Source organism: Oryctolagus cuniculus, chromosome 10 (genome assembly GCF_051225735.1).
Source record: "Oryctolagus cuniculus isolate XC-2025 breed Fujian yellow rabbit chromosome 10, ASM5122573v1, whole genome shotgun sequence".
NCBI lineage: Eukaryota > Metazoa > Chordata > Mammalia > Lagomorpha > Leporidae > Oryctolagus > Oryctolagus cuniculus.
This window is the reverse complement of record NC_142876.1, coordinates 15,876,267-15,899,819: the sequence shown is the minus strand read 5'-3', so window position 1 is coordinate 15,899,819 and position 23,553 is coordinate 15,876,267. Positions and strand designations below refer to the sequence as shown.

Below are 23,553 nucleotides of genomic sequence, written 5' to 3'. Positions count from 1 at the left end.
ATATATTTTCAGCCATACTTAGGTTTTGATGCTTTTCTGATACCAAAGGAGATTGTCTCTCTTACATATTTAAGCAAATAGTTTGCTTCCCACTTCCTTTCCACTGTTCCAGTACTCACTGAATTAATTGGAGGATCTCAGGAAATCCATCTGAGCCTGACTGAGCATTTCTTTTTGATAACAGTTTTTGCTTGCAATCGAGAGCATGTGGCAAGCAGTGTGTGCTAGACCAAGGGAGGCTCATGCAGAGAGAACAGAAGCACCAAAGATAGCTAATTTCTATGTATGAAGAGGCCAAGAAGTGCTCTGTACTGATTTGGGTTATCTACTCCTGAGTAAGATGTAATTTCTCATAAATTCTTTGAGGATAGGAGAAATGACTTTTGGTCTTGTTAAAGATGGTGTAGCAAAGAGGAATGTAGTGATAATTTTTGACAGATTAGGATCAGCTATTTTTGGAGCAAACAGCTACTTAGTTTTTGACTTCTAATGGTCTGCTTTTTAACATTTGCTTGTGCTAGAGTAAAGTTAATTTATTGACTTTTATAATATTTTTTATACTTCACCATAATTTTGGGTTGATTCCAGTTAGCACAAGTCAATAGCCTTGGTGAGACTTTTTGAGAATTTCTGTTTAGCAACCAAACATCATTGTTGCCAGAACAGAGAAGGAAACGATACTCATCAGTGGTACTCATTCTCTCATTCTAAAACTTGGTGGTGAAGAGCATTTTTCTGTTTTTTACGAGGCAAGTCACCTATGGTTTCTAGATTTTGATTCTTCTAAATGCTATATTGTAATGGTTATTGCAACAAGAAGTTATTGTTCTGTACTCATGAAATGAGTATCTTTTCTGATCCATGAATAGCACCATTATCAAGGGGATACTTGAAGCCTTGAAGAAAACTTTCCTTTTGCACTTTCTTCTTGATGCATTTCCCCCCGCTTAGATCAGCTATCAGTTTATGCGTGGAATACAGCTTAGTAATTTGTGCCTTAACCTAATTAAATCATCTTTCATACGTGGTGAAATGAATGACTATAGGCATGATGATCCCCCTAATGGAGATAAAAAAAGGAATATTTATAATTGTCTTTTGGGAAACATCCTTCTCAAAGTTTTGTTCTGACCTCAAGGGCCTGAGAATGAGAAGAAGGGTGATGTCACAGCAAGGGGCTGATGGCCTGATGGTCAGTGAGAGCCTAGGGAATCGGGCTGTAGCAGGTATAGTAATGTCTCCAGATCCGGGCTCATGGTCTTCCACATGGCTCATCTCTAAAATTCAAGACAGTGAAAATAATTTTGAAATTTTTCTCATTTTTTTGACTCTACTTCCTTTGTCCTAGATTTTGCATAGAGGCAGGCAGACAGTGGTTATCTGTTAAGTAGTTGTTCTCATCTCAGACTTTTTCACCTCCCAAGAGCCATTTGGCAACATGTGGAGACGTTTCTTAAAATTTATTAATTTTATTTATTTCAGAGGCAGACACTCCCTAAATGCCTACAAGGGACAGTCTTGGGTCAGGCCAAAGCTGGGAGCTAGAACTTAATCTGTGTCCCTCTCTCTCTCTCTCTCTTTTTTTTTTTTTTAAAGATTTATTTATTTGAAAGGCAGAGTTAGAGGGAGAGGCAGAGAGAGAGAGAGAGAGAGAGAGAGATCGATCTTTCATCTGATGGTTCACTCCCCGATTGGTTACAATAGCCGGAGCTGCGCCAATCCGAAGCCAGGAGCCAGGAGCTTCCTCTGGGTCTCCCACATGGGTGCAGGGGCCCAAGGACTTGGGCTATCTTCTACTGCTTTCCCAGGCCATAGCAGAGAGCTGGATCAGAGAGGAGCAGCCGGCAGTAGAACCGGCGCCCATATGGGATGCTGGCGCTTCAGGCCAGGGCATTAACCTGCTGTGCCACAGTGCAGGTCCCAATCTGTGTCTCTTACATAGGTGGCAGGGCACAGAAGTAGTTAGTCTCCTCCTGTTACCTCCCAGGAAGCTGGAGTCAGGAGTGTAGCTGGGACTTGAACCCAGGCACTTTGATATGGGAGTGGGCATCCCAAAAAGCATTGCAACTTCTAGGCTAAACGCCTACCCCTGCAGACAGTTTTTTGGTTGTAATAATTAGGAGCATTGCTCTTGGCGTCTGTTGTAATCCAACAGTGCAATGCCCAGGATAGCCTCTGAAGAATAATCTACCCCAAAATGTTAATGGTGCCAAGATTGAGACCCTAGTGTTAAAACATTGTGAAGAGAGGGATAGAGTTGTGCAGCGAGGGACAAGAGTTTCTGAAATAATATTCTCATCCCAAAGGGTAGTTCCAGGAATGAAAGCAGTGACAGAATTCTTATTTTTGTTCTGTCTTAGAATGAGGATAATAGAAATTGGTGTACTATGAGAATTCATGACAGGTTATGTGGCCTTATTTATAGGTCTTCCTCTGTAGAAGGAAGAACTGAAGTTGGTTCCAGTGCAGGCCAACTTGGAATGAAACTGCTAAAGTCACAAATGTGACTGTGTGCTCAAAAACTAAGAATCATCACCAGTAAAACCTCATTTGGTTTGCAAGATTGAATAAAGACTATTTCACTGTGTGTGACATTGTGGGACCTGTATTTTCTTGTATTTCATTCAGTCCTAATTGGACTTCTTGAGAGTGAATTGGAACAGAGCACAAATCTACTTTCACTGACAAATCAACAGAAGATTATAGGGATCTTTTTTTGAATTTAATAAGTGCGGTTTCTTTTTTGACGTAGTTACCATAATTGAGAAATTGGAGCGTGCGGTCTGTTCAGGGCAAAATGAGTCATGAAGTCTGTAAATATATAGATATTTGTGGAAGAAAGATTGATATAACATAGATGCTAGAAGATGGGAGAATAATTTGAAAAACTCATTATTTATAATTTAAGGCAAATAAGCCATGACTGCAAATTATATTGTTATAAAACATAGAAGACCAGATAATTGGTATGTTTTTCTGTTTGACTCTCATTTTTAAAGGACTCTAATTGATGTATTGTTTATATTGTTCTCTAAACACAGTGTTTGGATGATAGGGAGGGAGTGGAGAATGCATGTGATAGCAGCTCAGATGTGCTGTGCTTTCTCCCCAAAAACAATTACAGTGCAGCGGCTGCCAGTGGTGATGTCACAGTCAGAAAATAAAGAGCCATTTAAGACTATAATCATCATTAGAAGACAGAATTTGTGCAGAATCTGAAGCAGAGTTAAAATTCTTACTGTGTTTTGTTTTATTGCTTTAAATGAAAATATTTCAACATTTAATTATTTATAACCTACAAATTATGTTTAACTTTATCCAGGAAGAGAGGGTACTGTCGGGTGGCATGGGGGATTGGGGTTATAAGCAGTCACTCTGTTAGAGTGGAGACAACAACTCAGAGCAATACTTAGACTAAAATAGGGAAGATAATGCTGGTTTCCCACTGGTACTTTGTTCGGCAGGATTGTGTATTTTTTTTTTTTAACCTAGAAAGCTTTTACTTAAGGTACTTCATGTATTTCATATATACAAATTTAGGAACATAGTAATTATTCCCACCCTACCCTCCCTCCTTCCCATACTCCCACTCTTCCTTCTCTCTCTCCTATTCCCATTCTTATTTTTTAGGATTGTGTTTTTACTACTGTATATAGATTAGTAACATTTCTTTGGGGAGGGGAAAATGGCATCCATATAGACTTGAGTCATATGTGTGGAAAGTAAAACTTTTTCATAGGCTGCAGAAGTCTAATTTAAAACTAATTTTCAGAATGCCAAAGACCTTGGCACTTCTTTTTCCTGGATCATTTCCCTTCACGCTATATTTGAGGTCTGAGTAAGAAGGGAATATGTGGTCTGGAGGCTATATTTCTGGAAGCAAGGAATCCATGCCCGATAATGATCTGATATGGCAGGGATAGGCAGTACAAGAGAAGAGTGGTAAGTGGCTAGAGGACTCAGGAAGTTGGGTCATGAGTTCCTACTCAGGAAATAAAGAAACTGACTTATAACCAGTTGTTATATTTATGTATAGGTTGTGATAATATAGGTAAACACTTCAAGAGAGATGACTATTTCCTGAGTTTATCTCTTATCACCTTCTTTGACCTCTGATCCTGCCTTAATTTACTTGTTTCATAGCTCACTTAATTAGGAATAGTGGCCTGCAACATGGTCTCCTATCTATGTGCTGATGCCAGAGCAGCCCCCTGTAGAGAGGCAGTTTGTTTTATTTTTTTTAAGGTGTATTTGTTTATTTGAAAGACAATTACAGAGAGAGAATGAGAGCTAGAGAGAGAGAGAGAGAGGGAGAACACACAAGCACTCTAGACATGAGACTGGAACTCCATCCCAGTCTCCTACGTGGGTGTAGGAGCCCAGGCACTTGGGTCATATTCTGCTGCTTCCCCAGGTGCATTAGCAGGAAGCTGGGTGAGAAGTGGAGCAGCTGAGATTCAAACTGGCTCTCATATGGGATGCTGGCATCATGGGTGGTGACTTAATCCACTGGCCCACAATACTAGCTCCAGGATTTTATTCTTATTACAACCCTCTGTGGCTAATGGTAACAAGTAAAAGGAGTTTTCAAAACATACCCTGCCTTCTAAGTAGTGGCAAGTATTTTTAAAGATAAGGATTATTATTATTAAGGTTTATTTCATTTTATCTAAAAGAGACAGATCTTCCATCTGCTGGTTCACTCCACAAATAGCCACAACAGCCAGGGCTGGGTCAGACTGAAGCCAGGAACCTGGAACTCCTTCCTGGGTCTCCCACATAGGTTCAGGGACCAAGCACTTGGGCTATCTTCTGCTGCTTTCCCAGGCACATTAACAGGGAGCTGGATCAGAAGTGGAGCAGCCAGTACTTGAACCAGCTCCAATATCCACTGCAGATGGTGGCTTAACCTGCTACATCACAATGCTGGCCCCAAGATAAAGATTATTTTTATTCTGTTTCTGCAAGGCTTCTCCAGTAGACTAATGAATCCAACGCTTCAAATTTCTGGAATTTGGTGTATGAATGTTGTTATTTATTCTTGTCATCATTACGTTTGTTTTTTAAAATCATGATTCTTATTGTCACTATTACTTTTGGTTGAAAGTCCATGGAATCAGACTGCCATGGCTGGCTTTGAGACCTTGGGTCTCATTTTCCATCTCTGTGCCTCAGTTTCAGAGTTACTGATACCAAGAGGTTTACTGTTGTCTCTTTTTAACTATACATTTTCATTAAATATTTAATTCTTTTGACCCATAATAAGGAGAAAAACCATCATCTGTAAGTTAAGAATGCTGTGTACAAAGTAGATGAAGGAAAAGTAAATGACCTTTCCTATATCCACACTTAAAGACTGTTTGAAGCTGTTGCCCTTAATGGTAGCTGCACTTGATAGAATTAATCTGGAGAAAGTGTCCTGGTGGCCCCTCCATTCACACACTTCTCTGACACTCTGTTTCTGAGTAGCCTCTTCTGAAAGCTCCCTTGTGAATCAAACAAGTAATGAAATTTGTCTTTACCTTTGAATGCTTTATGCTATTTACTTAGTATGAAACTTTTTAATCTTACATAATTAGAACTAGTATTTGGTCAATTACTTGAAAAAGCCGATTAAAGCAAAACATAAAATGCTTAATCTTTTATACTTTTCTTATCCTAGACGTAGTAGAGAGGCAGAGAAATCAATACTTCTTTTATTTTTAAAGATTTATTTATTTATTTGAATGAACCACTCAGAGTTGAGGAGAGAGAGAGAGATCTTCTGTCCTCTGTTCCATTCCCCAAATGTCTGCAATGGCCAGGGTTGGCCCAAGGTGAAGCCAGGAACCAGGAGCTTCTTCCAGGTCTCCCGTGTGAGTATCAGAGGCCCAAGCACTTGGATGTCTTCTGTTGCTTTTCCTAGGCCATTAGCAAGAAGCCAGATCAAAAGTGGAGCAGCCAGGACACGAACCAGCACCCACATGGGATCCTGGCATTGTGGATGTTGGCCCAGTGGGGTACTTCTAAAGTATCAAGTATCATTTTGAGGGAACTGAGAAGAGGAGCAAGGAACAACATTTTCTAGTGTAGTGTTCTAAGGCCCACAGAATCAGGAATGGAATTGTTACTTTAGTTCTCAGCTTAGAGCCCAAGTATATAATTTTGTCAGGTGATACCCCCCTTTACAGTTTCTCCTCAAACCTACTTTGATATTTTTATTAATTGACTCACTTCATTGAGTTTCTATAAAGCATTCAGACTTTTTCATTTTGCTTTTCTGTTTCACTAGTGTATGTAAAACTTAATATAAATTGAACAAGTGCAGTTAGCATTTTCATCTTATTTGAACCCACCAGTTAGCAGGAGTGTAAAATATGTTGTGTGTACTCTACATGGGGATTCCTACAGTGCCATGGATTTCACTGCTATATGTTACAGAAGAAATGGAGATGTATGCATTATCTGGTAGCTTGGTTGAGTTGAGGCTTGGGTAAGAGTGCATTGTGTTTGTTCTGACTCTTTATCAAGTCTTCTGCCTTTGGGGAGGATATTTCTAGTTTTTTCAGACCTCTGTTGCACAGTACTTGTTCAGTCTCTTCCTGTCATAAACATTTTATGTCTGCTTTATGTTATTCGATGTTTTTCAGTAATACATCAGTGAAGAAGTTATGCTAATAGTAAGTACTCTCCTGAGGCCCGGCAGAGGGGCCCTTTTTACAGTTTTTTTCTTCATTCCTTCCTTTGACCCCTAGGCTGTATCTCTGGGAGACGGATCTTCTTGCACTGCCCAGGTGTTGTCTAGTTTGGTCCACTTGTATTTATTTTATTTGATTTGGATGCTGGGGCGCCTGCAGGAAGCTAAGGTGGTAAAGCAGGAACTGGATGGTGGGAGGAGGGAGGTTGGCTGTGCCAGAGACAGCTCGGACTAGGCAGAACACGCAGCACAGGTGTGATCCCACTGTAATTACTGGGGACAGGACTAACAAGAATGAAATCAGTCCTCCCATTCTCATTTTATATTGGAATTGTGCCTTTGGGCAAAAGGTGAATGCTTTTTCCTTCTGTATGCTGTTTTCAACAGAGGATCATTTATGTGATTCAAGTGTATCTTCAAAGATAGATGGATAATGAGAATGGTGTTTTTTTTTTTTTAAAGATTTATTTTATTTATTTGAAAGAGTTACAGAGAGAGGTAGAAACGGAGAAGGAGAGGTCTTCCATCTGCTGTTTCATTCCCCAAATGGCTGCAACTGCTGGAGCTGAGACAATCCGAAGCCAGAAGCTTCTTCCAGGTCTCCCATGTGGGTGCAGGGGCCCAAGGACTTGGGCCATCTTCTGCTGCTTTCCAGGCACATTAGCAGGGATCTAGATTGGAAGTGGAGCAGCTGGGACTTGAATTGGCACCTATGTGGGATGCTGGCACTGTAGGCCAGGACTTTAATCCACTGTGCCACAGCACCAGCCCGTTTGTTGTTTTTTAATTTTTAAAATTTATTTAAAAGTCAGAGTCAGAAAAGGGAAGAGACAGAAAAAAATCTTCTATCCACTGATTCACTCTTCAGATGACTGCAGTAACCAGGGCTGGGCCAGACCAAAGCCAGGATCAGGAACTCCATTTGAGCCATCTTCTGCTGTTTTCCTGGACGCATTAGCAGGGAGCTGGATGGAAAGCAGAGCATGCTTCTCAAAATAGCACTCAGATGGGACCCAGTCATTGCAGGTGATGGCTTAATCCAGAGTGTTTTGTTTTTTTCCCAAACTCTAGAGCTAATTTCATTCAGTTCACTGAAATGTATTACCATAAATTGTAATTAAAAGTTGTTATATCTTAAGTATTGGAAAACATCAATCTTGAGCTTAAAATAACCGTTATCAAACCCTTGATGAAGTGCAGCTTCTGTTTATGATACTGGATGGATAAACTTCCAACAGAGTAAAACATTATACTTAGTGAAATAAGCCAGTCCCAAAAAGATAGCTGCCATATATTTTCTCTGATCTGTGGCTACTAATAGAGTACCTAAATTATAATGTATAGGAGTGAAATTGACATTTTGAGATTCAGTGATCATCTACAGCATTTGTCTCTACTATTGAGAACAGTGATTTTTTTCTTCATATTATTTATTGGGTTAATCATATCCATATAAAATAAACTGAAAATAAAATTTTGTAAAAAATTAAGAGTGGGAATAGGAGCGGGAGGAGGAAGAAGGGTGGGAGTGTGGACAGAACGGGGGGTAGGATGGGAAGTATCTCTGTGTTCCTAAATCTATATATATGAAATACCTGAAATTTATATACCCTAAGTAAAATTAAAAAAAAAAAAAAAACTTTTGGAGACAAAAGAAACCAAAAAACAAAACTTACAGCAGAGTATTCTGGATTCCAGAAAAAAGATGGTTTACCCAAAATGTCTTTTCTTCCCCTCTTTTTTCTGTTTTTTGTTTAGCAGGTTGATGTCAGTTATTGAAATGTTGTTAATGCCAGTGATCTGTATATGGAATATAGGCAGGTCGAAACTTTCAGAATTTCTTGGTCTCTGCCACCCACTGTTTACCTTCTATCTCTTGTCTTATAGTCATTAGTTATTACCTACATTCATGGACTGCAAAATTGCACAAGATTCTTTTTGGTTTCAGCTTCAGAAAAATCAGTGTACTATAAAGGGATTATTTTAGAATGTCTGAAACTGCATTACGCTGTTCATCTTACCATGTTTAATTGTATGCAGAAAAAGTTTATATTCTTTCATCTATTAGTGTTTTTATGTCTATTTTTCAGTTGAAGGAGGGGAACCAGTTCTGCTAAGCTCTTTCATCTTGGTGTTAGCAAATGAGAGAGTCGGAAAACCAGCTTTAACTTGCAATTGGATGGCTTGCTGTATTTCCCATTGGTGAAGATGTTGGTGTTGTGGCAGGGAAGCCTATAAAGTTAAATTAAACAAATCCACATCAAGGCTTTATATCAGGCAATAAACCTGACAAGGAGAGCCGCACCCATACCATGTCAGATGGGGATATGGGAGAGCAAGAGGAGCTAGAAATACTTTCAGAGTGTCAACTGTGTTCTGAAATTTCTTTCTTTAAGCATTAGTGAATATGTATAAGACTCTTTGTTTTCATGGAAACAAACAATAGCAGTGCACATTTCCATGTAAGTAGGCGGCATTGTTGTCCAGAAAGAATAGTTGCTTGAAAAATCTCAGATGGCACTGTGTATGTGTGCTTGTGGATCTGTGTAGCTGCATTGATCAAGTGGTAGACTTAGTTGCTTTTGAGTGCAAGTAAACAGTGCTATTGTTTTTGGAGAGTCCAGTGGACAAACACATCTCAGATTTTGTAAAATGACTGAATTTCTACCAGGATTTTCTAGGATGTTTTTGTAAAGATTTTCTTTGCAGAGTTGAAATACTGATCTTTTTTTCTGCGGAGGTGCACAGTGGCATAGGTGAGTAGGAAAGCTTAGCCACTGGGGGTTAGTGGGAGGCGGGTGGTGGCTCCCCCTTTGGATCTTTCCCAGTGTTGTTGTTGTTGTTGTTTTTTAACAGGCAGAGTGGACAGTGAGAGACAGAGAGACCGAGAGAAAGGTCTTCCTTTTGCCGTTGGTTCACCCTCCAATGGCTGCCACGGCTGGCGTGCTGTGGCCGGCGCACCGCGCTGATCCGAAGGCAGGAGCCAGGTGCTTCTCCTGGTCTCCTATGGGGTCTAGGGCCCAAGCACTTGGGCCATCCTCCACTGCACTCCGGGGCCACAGCAGAGAGCTGGCCTGGAAGAGGGGCAACCTGGACAGAATCCGGTGCCCCAACCGGGACTAGAACCCGGTGTGCTGGCGCTGCAAGGTGGAGGGTTAGCCTATTGAGCCACGGCGCCAGCCCACAGTGTTGTTTTTAACAGCAGAAAACCTTCTCTACTCCTTCTAGCCTGTAGATGCCATACTTTTTAATCTCAGCTTCCTTTTCTTTCTGTTTTTTGTTTGTTTATGCTGCAAATCCCTGATACTTATTTGAAATGCAGTTTTTGAGTTCTGTGGCTGTGGAACATTCTGACTGATGAAGGTAAATCAAGGCTGCACTTGAGGCCGGTTTTATATACGCATATACACACATTAATATGAGAAAACTAAATATACATGATGCTTTTCATAGCAACAGATTCGATTCTTTTTGGCTTTTTCTTTAATGGGTTCCATATGTCATTTATGTGTATGTCATTTATGTCCTGTGTGTAAATACATTTGTTTTCCATCCAGTTGCTTTTAAAAATTTATTTAAAAGGCAGAGTTACAGAGAAAGAGGGAAAGAGATATCTTTCATCTGCTGGTTTGCTCCCTAAATGACTGCAACAGTCAGGGCAGGGCTAGGCCAAAGTCAGGAGCCTAGAGCTTCTGGGTCTTCCATGTGGGTGCAGGGGCCCAAGCACCTAGGCTATCTTTTGCTGCTTTCCCATGCACATTAGCAGGGTGCTGAATCAGAAGTGGAGCAGCCAGCACCCATATGGGATGCTGGTGTTGCCGGTGTGGCAACTTAACCTGGTATGCCACAGTGCTGGCCACTTCCATCCAATTTTTAAAAATAAATTCTGTGTAAGGCTAGTGACTTCATGAGTGACTTCATGAGGTAGAATGATGAAACAGTAACTTTAAAGAGGAGATACAGATAACAAAAGAGAGAGTCATTGCCTTCCATGAAGTTTTGAAGAATTTTGAAAGGTAAGACTTTATAAGTAAAAAGTTAAATGTAGGTTTTCCTCACCTGTTTGATGCTTGGTTGTCGGGCAGCATTATCAGTTCAAAACACAGCCTTAAGTCAGGAAACTAGTGAAAAAGGCTCGTAAGCAGCCCAAATAAATACTACAGAATTTAAGTATAAGCACTTGGATGGAGTATATCTGAAGTGGCTGCATTAGTCAGGGCTGGACCAGTCTGAAGCCAGGAGCCTGGAACTCCATCCTGGTGTCCCACATGGGTAGTAGAAGCCAAAGTACTTGGGCCATCATCTGCTGCTTTCCCTGGCACATTAGCAGGGAGCTGGATTGAAAGTAGGACAGCCGGGACACAAACAAGCGCTCATATGAGATACTGGCATAACAGATTACAGCTTAACCTGCTGCACCACAGTTTTGACCCCTCATAATAATATTGCACATATCCTTGCAATAATAATGGTCCAAGGTCATCAAGAAAAATTATTTTCTTTTTATTTGATTTTTGATGACCAGGACAAGTTATGGTGTTTTCAAAAGTACTGAAATAAACTTACGTCTTGGGCATGTATAAAAGCTCACTAATCTGGAACAACACTTGATCCACAAGTTTAGGGAAGCCAAGCTGTAATTATTAACAGCTGTAAGGATTTATAATGTTCCAGAAAAAGTCAAAGATTTAAGTGGGACATGTGGGGTGCCACATTACTGGTAATGGCATGTATGTTGGTGGTAGCACGTGGTTTGGTAGCATGTGGAATGGTTGGGTGGCTGTTACAGTGGTTGAGTGGGAGTTTGGGAGCTAAGATAAAGAACCTGAGCCTGGGTAGTATGATAAGGGGACAGAGAGAAAGGGATTTGTGCAAGAGATGCTGTGAGGATTCTGCAAGCTGAAGTGATCATCTGGATATAGATGGTTAGAGGAGGGCATATTATCCCAGGTTTTGCAGCTTTTGGGTCTGGGAGAACATTGTTCACTGCTGCAGAAATGGGCCAGGGAGTGAAGGTTTTGCAGAGAGGATAACTGGCTTTGTTTTCAAGGTGCTGAGTAGAGCTGGCAAGAGACCTGGCAGGAGCTTGGACTTGAGGGCCTGGAGCTCTAAAAGGCTTTTTGCAGCAGTTCCCAAGGCGAGCAAAGACAGGCATGTTGCATTGTTGCCCTGGGAAGTACTTAATAATTATCGGTTGGTGTGTAGTTCTTTTGAGTCTTGTGGGATGACTGGATTCTCTTGGAAACAAACTTTGTTCAGAAACACAGTTTTTGCTTACAAGTAAAAAGTCAGCAATGAGATCTCCTTGGGCACTTGGAGAGTGGGAGTAGAAGTGGAGGCAGGCATGCTGGCTTCATATGGTGTGAAGCCACATGTTTCCTCTTGAAATGTTATGTAAATCTTCATTCTACTCCATTATGGTTCTCTGAATGCAGTTTTCAAACTACAAAAAAATTAGTAATTTCTGTTAACCCTAATGAAAAGTTTCCTAGCATGTTTCGCTTGCAGTTTTGGTTGGCTTAACTTGTTTCTTCTTAAGGCTGCTTTGCTCCTGACTTTTCTTTGAGCTACAAGGGGTAATGCAGTTTCCTGCCAGCAATGGGACAAATCTTTTACTACATCTTTGAATGTTGTTACTATTATTTCCATAATCTTTAGACAGCTGTTCTAAATTTATTTGCTGTGCATTATGAAATGCTGTTAGGAAAAGCAAGATAATGCAGCTTCATTAATGGAACTTTTTTGTAGCTGGATTTATAACAGAGTAATAGAAAATTTCGAAAGTGATTGAAGACTTTTGTCTGCAGAAAATAGTGCTCTTTATTGAAAGGGCTAATTGATAATGGCACCTACTGTCCTAGAAGAGTTCAGAACTCTGGATCCACTTGAGGGAAAGCAGTCTTAGGTGATGAAGTAGAACCCATTTTTCTGTTTTGTAACTAACTGATTACTACCCTGCTACTTTTTCCTGGAGAGAGACTTTTTTTTTCTCGTTCTGAGTAAAGAAATTATAAAAATAACTTTTTTTTTCCAGTCTAGATATAGTCAGTTTGGATTCCTATTGCCAAGGAGATTTTGTTATTATAAATTGAAGCATATGTTTTTCTAATCAGTGATTAAATCAAACTCTTTTTTTTTCTGTGCTGCAAACTATCATTTCCAGAGAGTGCTACAGAAAAAGAAAACTGAACTCCAGGGAGTATACAATACTGACTAAGCTTTATTTCAAGTCTTGGAGACTTTCCCATCTTTGAAAATGTTGGAGCCTAAAGGCAGTTTGGAAAAGAAGTGTTTCTCAGGCGTGACTTACTGAATCTCTAGTGGTTATTTTTCAGCAGCGGAGTGAAACTGTAGTTTACTCTCACATGTGGACTCTGTGGACACCAGCGTGGAACTGCTCATTTATTGCTGATGATCTTTTAAAAGTGCAAGTGATTTCCCATAACTTTTGGGTGGCATCGCTTCACCCTAGGGAAAATAAATTCTGACTTTGTTACCCTTTTTTGACTAAATGACAACTTTTGCTCCCTTCCTGCTTTGTGTTAACTTTTTTCTTCTAATCTACCCCTTGCCTTGTAATCAGTTTGCCTGATGACATTAAAAATATTTACTTCCTTAAATGATGCAAAGGTGCACAACTAATAAACAAATTTTAAGAATTTCTTTCCTTTTATTACCAAGCTCTGGATTTGAATTTTAAAAATAATTTAATGGCATTGGTGCTGTGGCATAGCTGGTTAAGACGCCGCCTGCAGTGCCGGCATCCCATATGGGGACCAGTTTGAGACCTGGCTGCTCCACTTCTGATCCAGCTTTGTGCTGTTGCCTAGGAAAGCAGTGGAGGATTGCCCAAGCCCTTGGGCCCCTGCAGCTGTGTGGGTGACCTGGAAGAAGCTCCTGGCTCCTGGCTTCAGATCAGCGCAGCTCTGGCCATTGCAGCCATCTGGGGGAGTGAACCAGCAGATGGAAGACCTCTCTCTGCTTCTCCTTCTCTCTGTATAACTCTGCCTTTCAAATAAATAAATAAATCTTTTAAAAAATTTAACCTCAATAGTTTTCTTTTTTTTTTTAACACTTATTTATTTATTTGAAAGGCAGAGTTACAGACAGAAAGGCAGAGGTGGGGTGGGTGGCATAGCGGGTAGGGCTGTCACCTGCGGTGCCCGCAACCCATATGGGTGCTGGTTTGAGTCCCAGCTGCACAACTTCCAATCCAGCTCTCTGTTGTGGCCTGGGAAAGCAGTGGAAGATGGCCCAAGTGCTTGGGCCCCTGCGCCTGTGAGGGAGACCCAGAAGAGGCTCCTGGCTTCCGATCGGCGCGGCTCCAGCTGTTGTGGCCAATTGGGGAGTGAACCATCGGATAGAAGATCTCCCTCCCTCCCTCCCTCCCTCCCTCCCTCTCTCCCTCTCTCCCTCTCCTTTTCTCTCTGTGTAACTCTTTCAAAATAAATAAATAAATCTTTAAAAAACAGAGAGAGAGAGAGGGGTCTTCCATTCACTGGTTCACTCCCCAGATGGTTGCAATGGCCGGAGCTGCATGGATCTGAAGCCAGGAGCCAGGAGCTTCTACTGGGTCTCCCTTGTGGGTGCAGGGACCCAAGGGCTCCTGTCAATAGTTTTCTTTCAAAATTCATTTCTTTTTTTCTTCTCTTTTGAAAATGTGAGTTTTCCCTATACTTGATGCTTTGTGTTGCACAAAGAAATAACCTTGTATTTAGGAATAAATTCTATCTTATAGAATAATGATGAAAGCATCATTCCATTAGAAAAGCTGTACAAGGAGGGACCATTGTTGTGGTAGGGGCTTTACTTGTGATGCCAGCATCCCATATGGGTGCCAGTTCTTGTCCAGTCTGCTCCACTTCAGTTCCAGCTCCCTGCTAATGGCCCAGGAAAAGCAGTAGAAGATGGCCCAATGCTTGGGCCCCTGCCACCCACGTCAGAGACCTGAAAGAAGCTCTTGGCTCCTGGCTTCAGCCTGGCCCAGCCCCCGCTGTTGCTGCTATTTAGGGGAGTGAACCAATGGATGGAAGGCTCTCTCTCTCTCTCTCCCCTTCTGTGTAACTCTTTCAAGTAAATAAGCAAATCTTAAAAAGAAAAGAAAAGAAAAGCTACAAGCTGTCTTCAGAAAGTTCATGGAAAATGTGTATGGATTTCAAAACTTCTTTGCACCAAAATAAGCTTTTTTCATTTCTCTGTGAGGTTTTTAAAGTGCCCTTTTAAGACATTTCTAGCAAATATAGATTGCAATGGTGTGGTGGAATGAGAAAGCCATGCAAGATGGCAGCTGGCAACGGAAACTGCCTGGCAACAGGCTGTGATTGGATGGCTTCAGAAACCACATGACAACAGAGCCTGCCTGGCAACAGGCTGTGATTGGATGGCTTTGGAAACTGCCTGGCAACAGGCTGTGATTGGTTAGGGCATAAACAGCTCCTTGACCAAATTGGCTGCCTTGGCTATTAAGCTGCTGTACCAACTGAAATAAATGAGTTTACAAGCTGCTGGCCTCTGGCCTGCTTTCACCCGGCTCCCAGGGTTTGTGTGGTAATTCCGCTCCTCTTGCCCCCACCACGCTCCTCCTCTCAGAACGAATCCACCTCAACACAATGGGGTATTTGTCCGGATCTGTGGGTCACTTAGATATTTGCATAGAAAAGTCAGTTCTGAAAAATTACTTAGTAACAGTTTTTATTCTTTCTAACTCTAATGACTAAATATTCAAAGCTGTGTGTCTACTACCTACCTGTTTGAACTATGTCATTCTAACTTCCAGATTCACCTGATGACGGAACTGGATCTGCTGCTTGTTTAGCCTTGGACATTCCTGGAACTGACTGGTCCCTTGTCCAGTCTCCTATAGACCATTGCTCAGCTCTCCTAGAATTATAACCAGAGCCTGTATTTATTGAACACAGAACTTTATATATATATGTGTGTATATATATATAAACATTAATTTAGTTAACAGTTATTGAAGTGCTTGCTATTTATTGAGCACTATGTCACATACCACACATACATGATTCAGGTGATAGTTTTATGTATTTGCAGATGAATAGTAACTTGCCCAATTTCACAGGTAGAGGAAGAGCTAGGACTTGAGCACAGGTCTGTCTGAGAGTATAAATTTGTACTCTTAACTCTATTACCATAAGGGTGGTTTCCTACCCTACCCGCTGTGGTTTGGACTAGTTGAGTGTTTCTCAAGTTGGCCCAAACCTACATTGTACAGGTTTGGTTTCCTGATACTGATTTTCTTTGTTGCTGCTGTCTACATTTATAGTGAGCTTTGGTGTAACTAACTTGGTTTCCTGAAAGATAAATAAAATCACTGCATTTTATGTTGGGGCTGTGTCACTCTTTTCAAGATTGTAGTAAGCCTTCTTTAAGTACTTGAGGTGAAATACATACTCAAACACTCCTGTGTACCCACACACACATACTTACATATAAAATGATATATTTGAATTACTCCCCCCTCCCCGAGAAGCTCCAAGTCCATGCCTAGAATGTTGAAGAGCTAGAGGATTTGTGTGATTTATATGTGTTGAAAGGCAGAGACAGAGAGATCAATCCTCCATCCACTGGTTCACTCCCCAAATGGCTGCAGCAGTCAGGGCTGGGCCAGGACAAACCTAGGAGCCTGCTACTCCATCTGGATCTCCCACATGGGCTACGGGGGCCCAGGCACTCAGGCCTCCTTCCACTGCTTTCCCAGGCTCATTAGCAGGGACTCGGACTGGAGGAAGAGCAGCCAGGACTGGAACTAGCGTTGGAGGCAGTGACTTAATCCACAGTCACAATATTGGCCCCTGTTGGTGGTATTTTCAACACTTTATATTTCTAGTTGTATTGTTGACAAAAAGGATAAAGGTCTCTTAGGAACTGGCCCTTATTTAAATACTCAAAGTGGACTCTTAGGCCTGATGTTTGCAGTGCTGTTGAGGATTAGTGTTAAAGATTAAGTAGACAGGGCAGGGAACAAAACTCTTGAGGAGTAAAGTGGAACCATGGATCTTACAGTATACAGCACCCCCTGCCCATCTCTCCATCACCCTTCAGTTCCAGTGTACTTTGAAATCTGCTTTGATGTTGCTTAACATCAAGGGTCAGCAGACTTTTTCAGTAAGGGGCTGGATGGTAAGCACTTTAGATTTTGTGGGTCACATAGGTCACTGTTGCAGATACTTGTTTCGCTTGTTTTATATAATCCTTAATAATTTTTACTTTTACTGAGCTCGTTGACCACTCCACAGGCTGGACTTGCCCTTGTGCTAGAAGTTTGTCAATCCTTGCTCTAAAGGACACTTTTCAGTGAAGCTCTATGAACTCCAAATTAAATGTCAGCTCATCTTCTCATTCTCCGGAAAGTATAGAAGTATAGCAAGTATAGAAGCCTCTTCCTTCTCTTGCTTCTCCTCTTTAGACGTTGAGAATGACCCATCTTTGCCTGCCTTTCCAATTTTGTCCTCCAATTTGAATTCTCTCTGCCTGGATTATTGCATGTTAATGGTTTGTTGCATCATGTCTCTGGTCTGAACTGACCTGGCAAAGCAATGTTCTAGAGGTTTAGTTTACTCCTTCTGCTCAAGATAGGTCAGTGCTTCCTAATTTCTTGTGACTTGACACTTTCACCTTCAAAAGGTTACTGAGCTTCCTATACACTGAATATTTTTCATTAGTATCCTGTGTGAATTCAGTTTATAAAGAGGTATAGCACAGAGAGGTGAAAAGAGGGAGCTAAGTAGCAGAGGTAGGATTCAGACCTAGGCTGTCTGGCTGTAGAATCTGTTTTTGAGCCACTGTGCAATATTGCTTCCATAGTGAATTAACAGTTAAAAGAAAAACTTTGAACCTAGTAGAGGAGAGGAAGGAATCATTCAAACATAGCTCTAACCTTCATCCCTTTCCCTGCCAAGGTCCCAGATCTTTGTATTTTGTTGTTTTGCCAGATAGCTTGTGACCTTGGCTGAACTTTACAGATGGAAGTATTTGAACACTTGAAATAGGGAAGAGTTGAAGGTTATCAGAACAGAGAAAGTTCAGCCCTTTCCTGGAGTACAGTCAGGTAGGTGTCTCCACAGGCAGACAAGAGATAGCATGTGAGCGTGATCATTCATTGTGGAATATTTATTCAAAACAGCAGTGAAGTATTGTTTTAATCAGCCATCTGCTGGAAGATAGACGTGACCTTGTTATGAATTTGAACTTGTTTTAGAAAACTGTTGAAGTGTTTTATTTATGTATTGAGTATTGTCACCTGGATTGTTAATTGCTTGGGAAGACAAATTGTATTTTCTGTTTCTTTTACAATCCAAGCCTAAATTGCCAGATCTCAGAATTCTGTATATAAACAGGCAGTCTATGAGCGGTAACTGCATGAGATGTATCTTACCTTATTGAACAATAATTAATTTTGATTTTAACTCATTGTTTCTGTTTTATTCTGTTTCATTGTTTTCTGTTTTAGGAAAGGCTTGAAGAAAATGAGCAAAGAAGCCAAGTGGCTAATTAATTAACTAAAAGCTTGTCACCCTCTTTTATTTTATTACCTTTCTTCAGCTTCTTGTATATAGACCTTGATTAATTGGGGCCCCTAGTTATGATACATTTATATATCTTCACATATCTCGGCCTTCTGTGCATTAAATGATATAATTTCTAGCCTCTTGGCAGGTGAAATTAAGAAGAACGTCAGGATAAGCATTACCTGGGCCAGACTTGATGGCTCATGCAATTCATGAAATGGGAAAAGACACTGTTAGCCCAGCCACTAGATCACTGGGAGCTGGTAGTCTGCCAGGGGCGGGGGGGGACCTGTAGGACCCGGGTGTTTAGTAATCTCCTGTGCCATAGTAACTCTCAGTACATGCTTTTGAAAAGAGTTATTGAAAGAATACTTAATGTACTTTCCTGAGCTAGGGACTTTGCAAATTTCATTTCATTCCTTATGACAGTGCCTCTCAAATTTGAGCATACATCAGGATCACCTGGAGGACTTGTTATACTGCATTCGGCTGGCTCCTAGTCCCAGAGTTTCCTCATTTATTTGGTGTGGGGCCCACAAGCGCACATTTCTAAGTTCTCAGGTCATCCTGATGCTTCTAGACCCAGGACTACCGTCACACACCTCAGAAATTGTTGAGTTGCCTAACGCTTTCAACCCAGGTCTCCAAGAGTCCACTCATCCTTCCTTTCCTATTCTGCATCCTTCTTAGGTTTTTATTTGGAAATGAACAAAATATGTTACCTTTTACTTATTGGTACATATCCATCTATTGCTGATTGTTTTTTGGTAGTAAGATTTAAACCCTGAGATAGTTATTAGGAGCTGTTTGACTCACAATCTCTGTAGGACTCATCATACACTTTTGTTAAAGTAAATCACATTAAATCACTAAGACCCATGTAAGAGTCCTCAAAAGTATTTTAGAATTATGTTGTTGAAGAGTTTACATTATGAGTTTATGGACTTGCTTTGATAACTCCAGAAAAATCATAAGCAAAAATGAATCTTTTCCTCACGTTTCTTACTGCTCATTTGTTCCTTAGAGATTGCCTCACATTTTCTTCTTTGAATTGTACTTGAGCTGTCTGGGTGGTCAAAGTGTTCAAATTGAGTCACTGATCAAATCAGCCTCGATAAGAGCCGGAAAGGTCCCCAGTGAGACCTGGTGGTAGGAAAACAGGTGTTCTGGATCTCCTTGTATATTTGCTTCATACCTGCTAAAGGTCTTAAGGAATGAAAGAAAAGCAGCAGTGATCTTGGATAATCACTCATAAGGAAAGAGAAAAGATCCAGGGGGGTGGCAAATAGGCATTGAATGAAATAAGCATTGAATAGAGACTAAAAATACCATTTTATTTCAGGTATGTCATTTGATTTCTATCAGTGTGCTTTCGTTTACTGACACGCAGCTCTGTTGTAGAGGATCTGAGTGTTTAGTCAAAGCTGGAGACAGATGCGGGAAGATGTATTCACGATGCGCAGCTAATAGGCGGCAGAGTCTGAAGTGTGTCCGGCGATGGTCTTGTGGTCGGCAGGCAAAGGTCTTCCTGCTGAACCTCCACCGCTCCCAGCCCCTTCTCTGTTCATTTCTCCAAAACCTTTCATTTGTACAGTGCATGCTCTACAGCATTCAGAGGAACCATAATTCTTTGGCCTTATCTCACAGTATTTATATTGAAATATAGCCTATTTTTTTTGTGTTACTGTTTATGATTAGAACATATCTTTTGAATACTTAGTAAAACATTTTTCCCTATTTACAAATGTTCTAACAGGGTACCCACGCTTAAATCTGGAGAATTTGGGGACGATGTGGATAGGGTATAGGCAAACTGTAAAGTCTGTATAGGGTTAGTGCCCCTTAGTGACTGGTAGAACTCTTTACCCAAATGGACAGGTGGAGGAGAAGAGGCTTACAGAACTGACAGGAGAGGAGAGCCTTTATTTAGAGCTCTTTGTACCTCAAGAGAACTTCAGGCCAGGGACATAGCCAGATGGAGGAAAGGTATTAGGGGAACAGGTACCCTGGTCACACTGTGGTGCCTCCCTTCCTCCTATGACTACATCAAGGGGCATGCATGAGACAGAGGAAGCATCTTCCGCCCTGATCAGCCTCCTGGGGGCAGAGAGGAGCACACAGAAGGTTTGAAACAAGGGCTATCAGAATGTTCTTTGTCTGGGTCTAGTTGTGGGGAATGATACAGTTGTTCTTGTTAGGAAAGAAAGTGGGTGGGTGAGGAGCTTTGGTGTTTCAGACGTCCCAGCCCACCTCCTCCCCACTGAAATCTTTTCTGGACTCCAGATGGGAATGTCTGAGTCCTACTGGTACAGTCTGCCCAGCAACCTCTACCTCTCAGTGTTAGCGCTGCAGTTCCTGAGATGCTGTGAGCCCTGTGTCAAAAAGGCAAGTACCTGGGGCCGGCACTGCGGGTCACTAGGCTAATCCTCCACTTGCGGCGCTGGCACCCCGGGTTCTAGTCCTGGTTGGGGCGCCGGTTCTGTCCCGGTTGCTCCTCTTCCAGTCCAGCTCTCTGCTGTGGCCTGGGAAGGCATTGGAGGATGGCCCAAGTGCTTGGGCCCTGTACCCGCATGGGAGACCAGGAGGAAGTACCTGGTTCCTGGCTTCTGATTGACGCAGCGTGCTGGCCGTAGCGGCCATTTGGGGGGGTGAACCAACAGAAGGAAGACCTTTCTCTCTTTCTCTCTCTCACTAACTCTGCCTGTCCAAAAAAAAAAAAAAAAAAAAAGGCAAGTACCTGAGCAGAAGAGTTACTTATTGTGTGTGTGTATGCTATGCACACATATATAAATATTAGATGCTCTACAAAACAATAAATCTGCTTCACATCCATGAGTACGGTATTCAAAGATCACAATGTCCACACATTTGCATTCACGGTTCACAATCTTAGATGCTTTGGATTTCTTATCAGATACTATAATGGTTATAGTTTTATTTTTATAGTAATCTTGTCATTTTATGTACTGACAATAAAAAATGTGTGTCATATAATGAAGTCATGTGATATGAAGTCATGTGTTCTGACTCATTTCAGGTTCAGAATTCATACTATCTTAATAACATTAAATTATTAACTTGTATGAAAAGTTAGTGAGAGCCTTATTTTGTTGTATTTTTTCATTTTAAAAAACCATCAAGCCAGTGTTGTGGTACTACAGGTTAAGTCACCACCTGCAATGTCAGCATCCTTTATGAATGCCAGTCCAAGCCCGGATGCTTGGCTTCCAATCCAGCTCTGTGCTAATGTGCCTGGGAAAGCAGTGGAAGATGGCTCATGTGCGTGGGTTCCTGCCACCCACTGTGGGAAACCAGGCTCCTGGCTTCAGCTTGGGTCAACCTTGGCCTTTTTGGCACTTCAGGAGTGAACCAGGCACTCTGTCTTTCCCTCCCTCTCTCTAATTCTGCCTTTCAAATAAATAAAAATATCTTTAAGAAAAATCCATTGAAATAATTTCAGAGTTAAGAATGGAGCAAGTAACTTTTTTAAACTGTTTGTGAGTAAATGGCTGACATTATGCCACTTCATCTCGCGATACTTCTGCATATTTCCTACACATAAGCAATTTCTCCTACATAACTATCTTACAGTCATGAAAATTAGAAAGTTTCCATTCTGAGCCACCGCTGAGGCATAGCAGACTAAAGCCTCCCCCTGCAGTGCTGGCATCCCATATTGGCGCCAGTTCATGTTCTGGCTGCTCCTCTTCTGATCCAGTTCTCTGCTTATGGCCTGAGAAAGCAGTGGAAGATAGCCCTAGAGCTTGGACCACTGCACCCAAGTGAGAAACCCGGAAGAAGTTCCTGGCTTCGAATCGGCCCAGCTCCGACTACTGTAGCCATTTGGGGAGTGAACCGGCATATGGAAGACCTTTCTCTCTGTCTCTCCCTCTGTCTGTATCTCCACCTCTCAAATAAATAAATAAAAATCTTTTTTAAAAAATTACCATTCTATCCTTGGATACCAATTACATTTCGCCAGTTGTCCCAACAATTTGGTAGCAGATAGACCTAGTTGCTGTGACTCTTTAGTCTCCTTTCATCTGGAAAAAGTTCAAGTTTTTTTAAATTTTCTTGGCCTTGACACTTTTGAAAACCACATTCCATTTGCCTTATACCAAGCCCCACAAATTTGGAAGGTCTGACATTTCTGAATGTAGGTAGTACCATGACTGTCTTTAGGTTTTGCATCTTTGGCAGCTAAATCACAGAAGAGATCTTGATTTTTTTTTTTAATTGCTTCCTAGTTGGCATATAGTGTCAATTCGTACCATTACTGATGATGCCCTTTGATAACCTGATTAAAGTGATCTCTATCAAGCTTCTCTGAAAAGTTATTCATTTTATTTTTGTAATTAGAAAAAGTATTTTTTAGAATGTATGTACATGTCCTGTTTCTTTATTAAATATTGCATTCTTTCATTCATTCACATTAGCATGGAGTCCTGTTAGCATGTTAATTTCCATTATAATCTGTGGCATTTAATTTACCTTGTGGAATTTTAAAATGTCTTTTGCCATCATAATCAGCAAATAAATTTATGCCTTAGAGTTGTATTGCATTTATTTGGGCTTACTTTGTGGTTTTTGTCATTTGATTATTTTTGGCAAGTCCAGGTTTCAGTTATATATTTTAAAAAATGATTTATTTATTGAGGGGCAGAGTTACAGAGAGGCAGAGAGAGAGAGAGAAAGGTCCCCCATCTGCTGGTTCACTCCTTAGATGGTCTCAATGGCTGGAGCTGAGCTGATCTAAAGCCAGGAGCCAGGAGTTTCTTCTGGGTCTCCCATGCGAGTGCAGGGGCCCAAGGACTTGGGCCATCTTCTGCTGCTTTCCCAGGCCTTAGCAGAGAGCTGGATCAGAAATGGAGCAGCCAGGACTCGAACCAGCACTCATATAGGATATACGCGGTGGCTTTACCTACTACGCCACAGCACCAGCCCCCTCAGTTATATTTTAAAATCCAATCTAAAGTTGTTAGGTAACAGTGTATAATGGTGGTCCTAACTTACTTTGGCCCCTACTGTAGTACATACAAACTCTCACTGTATCTTTCAATATAGGCAGTTAAAATTATTCTTAAGGGTGAGATGAGGAGAGAGTGTCTGAGGAATAGAACATTTCCCTCATGGGAGCATATGAAAGGGAAAAGGTCTTTATTGTAAAAAACTTAACTAGGTTTGCTTAGGTGACGTGTTGGACATGGTAGGTTGGATCTGGAGCTAAAAGACACACCAAGCAGAAATTCTTTTTTTGTAATATACAATTTTACCACCAAAATTACTTGTTCAGTTAGATGAGTGAGACGACCTTGTCAAAAAATAATTATAAAGTGCTTGGGTAGT

At 41.2% G+C, this 23,553-nt stretch overlaps 1 protein-coding gene across 2 annotated transcripts in view; it reads left to right on the top strand.

Annotated features, from left to right (window-relative positions):
- Positions 1-23,553, top strand: part of PHLPP1 (PH domain and leucine rich repeat protein phosphatase 1) — a 228,904-nt gene that overhangs the window by 59,408 nt on the left and 145,943 nt on the right. Inside the window, exon 1 of one of the 2 annotated variants that reach the window (XM_089305002.1) lies at positions 9,251-9,432. The exons of the other annotated variant lie outside the window; for it this stretch is intronic. The gene's annotated coding sequence lies outside the window, so the exon portion shown is untranslated. Of the gene's footprint in view, positions 1-9,250; positions 9,433-23,553 lie in introns of those variants that run through there. 2 annotated transcript variants of the gene reach the window in all.